The 9,823-nt window shown below is 43.8% G+C and overlaps 1 long non-coding RNA gene across 1 annotated transcript; it reads left to right on the forward strand.

The window, feature by feature from the left end:
• The first annotated feature begins 4,388 nt into the window (after positions 1-4,388).
• LOC108927196 (uncharacterized) lies at positions 4,389-9,562 on the forward strand. Its single transcript, XR_001965557.2, has 3 exons — positions 4,389-4,575; positions 5,912-6,170; positions 7,810-9,562. It is a non-coding gene; the product is annotated as an uncharacterized LOC108927196 (long non-coding RNA).
• Positions 9,563-9,823: the final 261 nt, after the last annotated feature.

The following is a 9,823-nucleotide window of genomic DNA, read 5'->3' on the forward strand; positions in this document are numbered from 1 at the left end:
GCCTGTGGTGGGTCTGGGGTTTGAATCCTGCTTGAGGTGCCTTGCGATGGATGGGTGTCCCATCCTCGGTGTGTCCCCTCCCCCTCCAGCCTGGTGCCCTGTGTTGCCGAGTTAGGCTCCGGTTCACCGCGACCCCTCGTGGGACAAGCGGTTTCAGACTGTGTGTGTGTGTGGTAGCGAAGTTCATAGAGCTATTGCCTTCAGATCTGAAGGATCCAGGTGCAGAATTTCACCTACAGTTGTGGTAACCCTGAGAAAGTCCTTAAGCCCTGAATTGCTCCACTAAAAGTACCCAGCTGTTAAAATGGGTAGTAATTGGAAATTGCTTTGGAGAAAAACATCAACTAAACGGGGGAAAAAAATGTAACAGGATACTTGTACTGGCCAGTTTATTTATCATATGACCAAAAAAAGATACTTGTAATGACAACCAAAAAAATGTAAGCTTTCAACTAGATATGTATTTCATTTCGGCTCTACTGGAGTATCATTGAAAAGACCCAAGTGTTATTTTGAGTGCTGGCATTCAATTACGAGTCAATGAGTTTTTACAGATAAAACATTAAACCTCTCAAATGAGGCATTCCTAGAAGAAACTGATCCAATATCTACATGCACGCCCTTTGCTGGTGGACTGCTGTCTAATTAAATTCCATAAATGGAAAATGCAGGCTGTTTTAATTTAATCTCCAACAATCTTTGACTGGGGAAGGTTACGCATCGTGCATCTTTTTTTTTTTTTTTTTTTGCTAACTGCACAACACCAAACCCATATCTTGTTGAGGCAAGCGGCATCTTTATGACTCACTACTGAGATCAGCCCCGCGTGGATTAACAGTCACCTCACGCCGCGACATGTAAAAGATTCCACCTCCCCCTCGTCTACCCCCTATACCCCTGGGTGGCAAAGAACATATTTTCTGACCCAGGTCAAACACAGGAGAGGGATCAGTCGTTCTTCACTGCCTCCCGTCATCTTGGTAGCCATTTGCCTGAATGTATTATTAACCATTATTATTCCTTTTGCCTGAATGTATTATTAGCCATTATTATTCCTTTGATTTTCCTTTAATTGAATTTATTTCCCCGCAGGGGCGCGGTGGCGCAGTGGGTTGGACTGGGTCCTGCTCTCCAGGGGGTCTGGGGTTCGAGTCCCGCTTGGGGTGCCTTGCGACGGCCTGGTGTCCCGTCCTGGGTGTGTCCCCTCCCCCTCCGGCCTTACGCCCTGTGTTGCTGGATAGGCTCCAGTTTCCTGCAACCCCGTATGGGACTAGTGGTTCAGAAAGTGTGTGTATTTCCCTGCAGTCATCCTGAAGCTGGTACTGTCCATGCTGCGGCGGACTGCTGTTTGTGTTTTACGTTTGTTTCGCTCTCAGCCTCTGGATATTGTCCTCCACACATTCCTTGAGAGCAATTCCTTCTCGTGAGGATGTAAACATTGTTATTAATTGCTTTGTTGCTGCTTTGCTCTGATTTCAACGCAGGGCAAACAGAACCTGTAGCCTTTCAGTTTTGAGCAGTCACATCGACCCCACTTTAGCGAAGGCAAGTAGGAAGCACTTCAAGCAAGGCAACAGAGGCAGGTATGCCTGAGAGCAGTATGGTAGTGCCTCCTAGTGGATGGCGCAGAGCACTGCAACACATCCGCAGTGCTCCGCAGCACAGCCATCGCCTATGCATCTCCGTCAAGCGTGACTAAATTTAGAGCTAATTATGAATGTAGAATGATCTCCTTGCTTTACATCATGAGCTCGTGTTAAATTCCACTAATCCATCCATATCACTGCTTAACGACCTTGCAATAAATATGTGGCACCTGAAAATACAAAGTTCTAGACCCAAATAATACTGAAGAGCTTAAACCAGTGTCTGATCTGCTTGCCATCTAATTAATATACATGTTGGAAAAGGTTCTTGCTTTGCTTTTGCCATACAGTGGCAGGATTTGAGAGTTTTATTAACATTGTTAATAACTCACAATCACACGAGGCTTTTTACTGCTGCTAAAGATGTTTTGCTGCTTTAAGCCAATACTTATCTCTCTGGATTAGTCCTTTTTGGCACCTTTGCGGTGTTATATGTCACCAGCTGCTTTCGAGCTGGCTTAATAGTACTGCTGGCTTAAAAGCAAATGATTTTTTTATCATATAACTTTGTGCTATTTGATAGGTCTCTACTTATTCAAATAAACAATGACTCCTCCAAGCGATCTGTGGCCATTCTGGCGTTCCACAGGGTTCATTGTGAGGGACTATTTTTAATCCATGTAATGCTTTCTCTTTTTCATTATTCATGCACTTCCATATTTTTATTATCGTAGTCAGAAGGCGATTTAGTGGTAAAAGAAATGGGACCTATGACAAAATTCAGTCATGTTTAGAAGCAGGGATTTTTAGGGTAGAGGGCACTTATGTAAGCCCTAGGAGACTGAGAGGCAAGGTAAGTGACTTGAATCAGCCTTTAAGAAAACCTACATCATGTGTTAAAAATGCACTTTGCATGACATGAATGCATATGAGAAACAGCCAAATGAAATTAACAGTTTGCAGCTATTTTAGAAGCCATTTGAACCAGTATTTTAACAGCTGCTATATCCTTGGATGACATATAAGTGCAACTGTTAACAGTATGTGAAAAAAAAAAGTGTTGAACTGTAAGATCTGTACGATTAAACCACTCTGCCACTAATACCATTATGTGCTTGTTGACGTATCGGTCAGTTTCTCTATGTTTTCAGCAGGTCCTGTGTTCTATTCCCAGCCCTGCTTCCCTATATGCTTTGCCACCATCACCCGCTGCGTGACTTTTTCTGTCCAACTTCCTGTTGATCAGCAAGGCATCTGCGGGCCGGCCTGCAACTGACTCAGCCTGTTCCGTAATTATGTAAGGGGGACACAACCTGGCAGCTTCCTTGCCCTTTCGGCCGCCGTGAGATGAGATGGCTCCTATCAGCGCCCTACTTTCAGCCATCTGCCCGCTTGTTGAGTAGCATTTTGGTGATTACGATTTTAGTCCTGATTGCCATTTCCAACTGGTTTTCTGTGTAATATAGCAAAGTGATGCAAGTGGTAATACTGGTCACACTTCCAATTTTAGCTCCAATCTGTAGGCGAGTTCAGGTCTGGTTCCAATCTTCACCTTTGCGTACCTGCTGTAGATTTATTGTAGATCTATGCACTCTGCAGTCTTGCTTGCCAGTTACAAGTGTAATAACCTTGTGGCTGTCAACATGTTGGTAGTAACTACCTCTTGTCTTTTCTATCTCCTATTGGGAGCCACCACTGCATACCATGGCCAATGGGATCAGCAGCTTTGGGTGTGCATAACGAATTTAGCTTCCACAGACTATAGCACAGTCTTGACGGTTGTTTTTTCCTTGGACCTACGCGTTTACAAAGGTCCCCTGTCGACACATTAGAATGCGCAAGAGGAGTGCATAGCCAGTGGTACCAACACTCCAGAGGTTTATTTTTCTCCCTTCCTTTGCTGTTGCCAGTTTGTTGTTTTCCTCTCCTCGGATGCCTGCTGGCTTACTATACAGTGAACTTTAACTGTTCCTTATCTCACCCTGTAAAACTGGATCACTTACAATAACTTCGTTCGGCGTTCACACACATTGCATGAAACCACGGCGAGCCGGAGCCTAACCGGCAATGGAGGGTGTAAGGCTAGAGGAGAAGGAGACACACCCAGGACAGGACACCAGCCCGTCACGAGGTACCCCAACCGGGACGCAAATCCCAAACCCACCAGAGAGAAGGCCAAACCCACTGCGCCACCACGTCCCCCCTCGTTCAGTGTTCAGCACTGCGTTAAAATATTGAACTCGGAACTGAAAGATATTCTGAAGTGGAAAGATTCCTTTTTTTCATCACTTTCAGAAAATCACACAATATTGTTTATCTGCAGCCACCCACCAGATTTCCTTCAAGAAAAGTGTGATGATTAGGACAGTAATTGTTGCAAAACCTCAGCTCAAATGTATAAATGCCTTGGGATCTGTAACTAAATTTAATTTTCTGAGCCTTTTAGCACAGGGATTAAGCTTTAATTCCACAACGTTTTGACACAAGCCATTCGTTCCCATTACCTCGTGCAGTATAAGATTATGACATAAATGTATTCAGTTAAGACACCTTTTTTTCAGTTTTATTTTTAGCTGACTTCCTCTTCATTTGGAGAGGTGCACATGTTTCCTCTGGGCTTTGTGGAGCCTGGTAAGGGATTGGATGCCACGCAGCAGGCCAGACATTGTTCTTCCCTGTTTTCCTTTAACCGCTACCACACAGCAGCATCCACAACTGCCAATTATTGCTATTTCAGGAACTGACCTTAAAGGTCCTCCACTTCTGGCAATACTGTGCTTAAAATAAAAGGATGACGTCAAGAGGTCCAGGAGCAACGTTTTAAGCTGACTTGCATGTGATCACTTTGAGCGTGGAAAGATTGTGCGTCTGTATGCGTATGCGTGTGTCTCCGTCCATGATTTTTGACGATGGAGGTTCCAGCAAACGTGTGTATCGCAAGCGCTCGTCCACCGCTGCAACCTGCCGTGCCCTCCATTCCGATCCACAGGTTTGTACATGTTAAAGGTTTCTGCGTCAGCAATATAATCCGCTTTTTCATCTGTGCTGTGTGTCAGTATGCTTTGAACTGTTTAAATCGGTTGCCGTCATCATCGCTATCTACTTCTCAAATTGGCCTCTGCGTAGGAGCTGAGTTGTTTCCATTGCAGAAGCTCTCTGTATACTTGGAAAACATCAGAAATAAGCCCTTTGTGCACTATTTTGAGCCATGCTCTATCACTGACCCCCATCCTTGTGCTTCTTTCTCACAAACATCTGAGCATGAGGCTGTGGTGTTGTCCCGAACTAATGTACCCCCCACTGAGAAGCCTTCAGGGGGGTTCTGTCACAGGCATCAGAGGGTGGTAAACAACACAGTGGTTGGAAAGACTTGGAAACTTGGAGCTGTAACTCAGGAGCAACAAGATTTCTATTACTTCCGTTTGAGTTAAAATATCCACTTGTATGAACATGTACTTGTTTAATGCTGTGTATGTCTTTTTAGAAGATTAACTACGGGGCAGTGTGAGGGCAGAGCCAGTGAACACAAAGGGCGTAGGTTTGAATCCCTGCTGTTGCTCTGGTACCACTGATCAAGGTTCTGACCCCTCAATTATTACAGCAAAAATTTCTCTGCTGTTTACATGATTAAAAGATTGTAACTTGGTGTACAAACCTAATATCATAAGTGGCTTTGCAGAAGCAACAGTTTAAGGATCATTGCCAAAATGAACACACACACACACACACACACACACACACACACACACACACACACACACACACACACACACACACACACACACACATTTTCAGAACCGCTTGTCCCATACGGGGTCACGGGGAACCGGAGCCTACCCGGTAACACAGGGCGTAAGGCCAGAGGGGGAGGGGACACACCCAGGACGGGACGCCAGTCCGTCGCAAGGCACCCCAAGCGGGACTTGAACCCCAGACCCACAGGAGAGCAGGACTGCGGTCCAACCCACTGCACCACCGCACCCCTTTCCCAAAATGAACAAATACTGTAAAGAGATTTGGCTGCTGACAGTAACCCATTGCAGGTGCCCAGTGAACACACCGCACCCGTAAGCCACCTCTCCTTACGTGTTTCCAGTGGCAGCCCTCATCACACGTACTTCTTGTTTAAAAACTTCAAGGCGTAGTGATAAAATCAGTGTGATTAGCGTCACAGTGCTTTCTCTGCATTTTGTGAGAACATTCTGTACCAGTTGATCACATTCTACAGATCTTCTGTCCCTGGATTGTGGTTATTTAAGAGTCAAGCAGACACTTTACTCAGAATTACAGCTGATCATATATATTTCATTTTCCAACACTCTTAGGCACCTCCGGCGACCTGGGTTTCAGGCAGCGTCCCACACTCACATCTCACTACGAGGGGCTCGTAACTCTCCGTGGTCGTGTGCCTGCTTGGTTGTTGGGACGACACCAAGCTGATTCAGCGTGCAAATTTAACACCTCTGAGGCTGGCGAAGGTGTGTGACGCAAGAGGCGTGTAAATCCCTGAAGGAGCTTCTTTTTCCAGTTTCGGAGCTGCGAGGAATTGCTGCAGAAATGGCTTTTTTTTTTTACAGCCAGCAGGTTAGTTTTACTGCGGCAGTGTTGCGTGGACGTTCCAAAAGGGGACACATTAGGGGGCCGCGCAGAATATGAAAAGGTCATAGCAATAAGACAATCAATCCCAGGGGGCATATTTTCAGACCGGCCTGTTTCTGTTTGCCTGACCTTTGCACAGGTAAAGCCACTGGACCTGAAATCATCCAGGTTCCAGTGAGCACATCACTGATATAATGTCGCTGGTCATCTCAGTAAGAGGTAGCTGTTAGGGTCAAAAATAGCCCTGAAGTCAACCAGGCTGCAAATGGAGGGAAATGCTAATATTGACTTTACAGCACGATGGTGGAAATGCTGGAAGAATTTTGCATGTCTGTATGTGTGGGTGTGTGTTTGTGTGTTTTGGGCGATACACGGACCTGTATTTACCAGCGAAGAAACTTTTTTCCAAAGCTAAAACTTAGCAAGAGGGAATGGCACACATGCATCAGTACAAAAACACCCCTGGGGGTAATAAGCACTAATAAGGAAGACTGAAAAAATTTACAATGCACAAGCAGCACTGATTTAATCTGCAATCTAACTTTATGTTCTTTTTTAAAAAAAAAAAAAGAAAAAAGTTTAACACTGCTTAATGGAAATCCAACACTTTTTAAAAAGCAGTGTTTGCTTTTCCCTCTTCACAATATGGGCTTTGTTACTTTCGTCTTGTTTTTGTCTTCCTTTGCATCTTAAGAAATGCCTTAAATCGCTTGTACCATGTGATTGCACCATGATTTAGAAAGAACAGAATGTACTCTATAGGAAAACTACTGACGTCACAAATTGGGTGTGAACTCTGGGAGCAAAACACATTGTTCTGTAGATGCGGACTGTTTTCATTCCACGTATTTTTGCGTTACATTCTAGGGGCTTTTTTGTTCAGGTAGTTTTTTTAGGATCTATAGTATCGATACTACTTTATCTCCATTCCTCCTGCTTCACCAAAGCCCTTTTCTAAAGCCCAGAGGTACTGTAATTAAATTAAAGCAAATGCCACATCACTTATTCAAAGATATATTTAAATGTGTTGCTATGGCAATGATTTTGCTCACCACACATTATGACACTTTCACTCAGCATATTACTATAGTAACACTATACAACAGCAAAACAGTAACACGCTCCTGTGTTATTGGGGTTACTGTATCCATAGTGCTGCACTCCTGTTATTTTTTGGTACTAATTGCATCATTCCATAACTATATTGTGTGTCACTTGAGATAGGAGGTGCCAAAATGCCAATAGAGGCAGCATGTGGTCCAAGGGTTCAAGGCCTGGATTCCAGTCAAGGGGCTTCGTAATGCTCATCCTTCTGGTGGCTATGAGATTGTCCCTTCGCAGTGGCCTACTTTCTACCATCTGCTGGGCAGGGTTTCAGTAATTATTCGTTTCAAGCTTTGATTCCCAGTTCAGATAAAAATGACAAATATTGTTAACGTTCTGCTGAGTTTTTCTTTTCTCCCCTGCGCTGTTGAGCATCATCCAAGTGGGTCAGGATTTCATTTCATCTGTAGGTGTGTGATGTACGGATGTATCGATGTGTCTGTGCTGTACTGCAAAGCTTCAACTTGACATGAGGTCACTTTATCCCATTTCAGAGGTGCTGTTTACTCTATTCCTGCAGGGGTCTCTCATTATTCCACGGAGCCGTTGTGTCCCATGCACAACCGGAGAAACGGCGAGTCCATCACACATGCCTCCTCATCAAGCCTGTGTCTGCTCTCTAAGCATTTCTTACATTCATCAAGAATCATATATGGGTGCAATTTGGTCCATCAGTATATGGGACATTCCATAGTCTATGCTTTAAAAAGAAAGACTTGCTACACCCAACTTGACATTAACCATTTGCAAATTCTTACAGAGTGCATTAGCAGAGTACTTGCCATATGGCTTGTGGAATTGAGATCATCCATCTCAGTGTCAATATTTTTGGATTGTGTATCTGTTTCCCTGACTTTTGCACAAATTTATCCATCAGAGCTGAAAACATCCTGGTCCCACTGAGCACATCACTGGCACAATGTCCCATTTTATTTGCGGCTGGTTTCCAAGTGCATTTTACAGAAGGAGTCAGAACGACAAAGGCAAGCGGCATCGGCTAGATGAGAAACAGCGATTTCCCGAGAGGAAAGGTGGTCACGTGAAAATAGTTAGAATTACAGTGGACTTCTGGCCAGCGTACTGTACTTTTCTTACTGCTGTGTCCTCAAACTGGCCTGAAAACCTAAATCACTCCTTTTAAAAACCCAGCTATGTAAAAGGCTACAGAGGTATAATTTTAAGGATATAATTTCATTGACTTCACAAGAAATTCTTGTCCTCTAAATACCACTTAGTAGCTACAGCAGCTCCTGTGATTGAGACCAAAACCAAAATTATTAAAACAAGACAACTCCATGGTTTTGAGCAGCTTCACCAGGTACAGAAGGGAAAAAAAATCCCAAATTTGCAATCTGACATGTAAGTAGACATACTTCCAATAATAGAAATGTAAAACAGCATCTTAACTACAATGAAAACCTTCTCCAAGACATGGTAAGTACAGATCATGTCCCAAATACACACCATTACATAAACACTGCACTTTGAAAAGCTTATGGAAACAGTAATATATTCTTAACGTGATTAAATGCGGCATCCTTCACAATGCTTTCAAGTCATTAAATAAGTAGTTATTTACTCTGAGTGTGCAGCTGAGGTACTTTGCTTTTATGTCATGTGGAAAGGAACCTACTTTTCAGGAATGAGAGCCACTGAGCTGAACTTCAGACAAGAGCTGCTCAGAACACCGTAAACATTGATATGTTAGCAGGTGTTTGTGGTTCTTCATCAAAACAAAGATAATGTGATGTGTCTTTCCATGTCCCATTTCTTATACGTTCTAATCTGCAGTACATTTGGTCCGTGCACACCTTTGCTCTTGCTTTAACAAACTTTAAAATTCAGTGTTACAGTAAAAACACAGAATTCATGCAAACTGTCGATCTGAAAAGCAAATAATATTTTATCAATGTTTTCGGTGTGGGAAAAGGTGTGTTTGTGTTTGGTTGGATTGGACCAATGCTAAAGACACTTCTGTACAATGATCTTGGTACTGCTGAAGGCAAAGTGTTCTTTATGTGTCATACCGAAAATGTATCGGTAATGGGATCCACAGATCTATTACCACATTTTCATGGGTATCTGTTAAATCACACACTTACACTGCATGATAAATGTGTATAACTTAGTCACCTTGGTGAATAAGGTGTGTGGGTTGATAACGCCACACAAAGTTCATTGGGGGTCGCTTTGGAGAAAAGTGTCTGCTAAATAAATAAACGTAAGTGTAAATGTATAACTTAAGCCCGAAAATAGTTGAAATTGCCTTTTCCTTATTCAACGTTTTTCTTGCACTTAAAGGACATTATATCTTCGGAGCCGCTTGTCCCATACGGGGTCACGGGGAACCGGAGCCTACCCGGCAACACAGGGCGTAAGGCCGGAGGGGGAGGGGACACACCCAGGACGGGACGCCAGTCCGTCACAAGGTACCCCAAGTGGGACTCGAACCCCAGACCCACCGGACAGCAGGACTGTGGTCCAACCCACTGCGCCACCGCACCCCCTTTAGGACATTATATTTCATTTTCAAT

The sequence above is a fragment of the Scleropages formosus genome, chromosome 6 (genome assembly GCF_900964775.1).
Source record: "Scleropages formosus chromosome 6, fSclFor1.1, whole genome shotgun sequence".
Lineage (NCBI taxonomy): Eukaryota > Metazoa > Chordata > Actinopteri > Osteoglossiformes > Osteoglossidae > Scleropages > Scleropages formosus.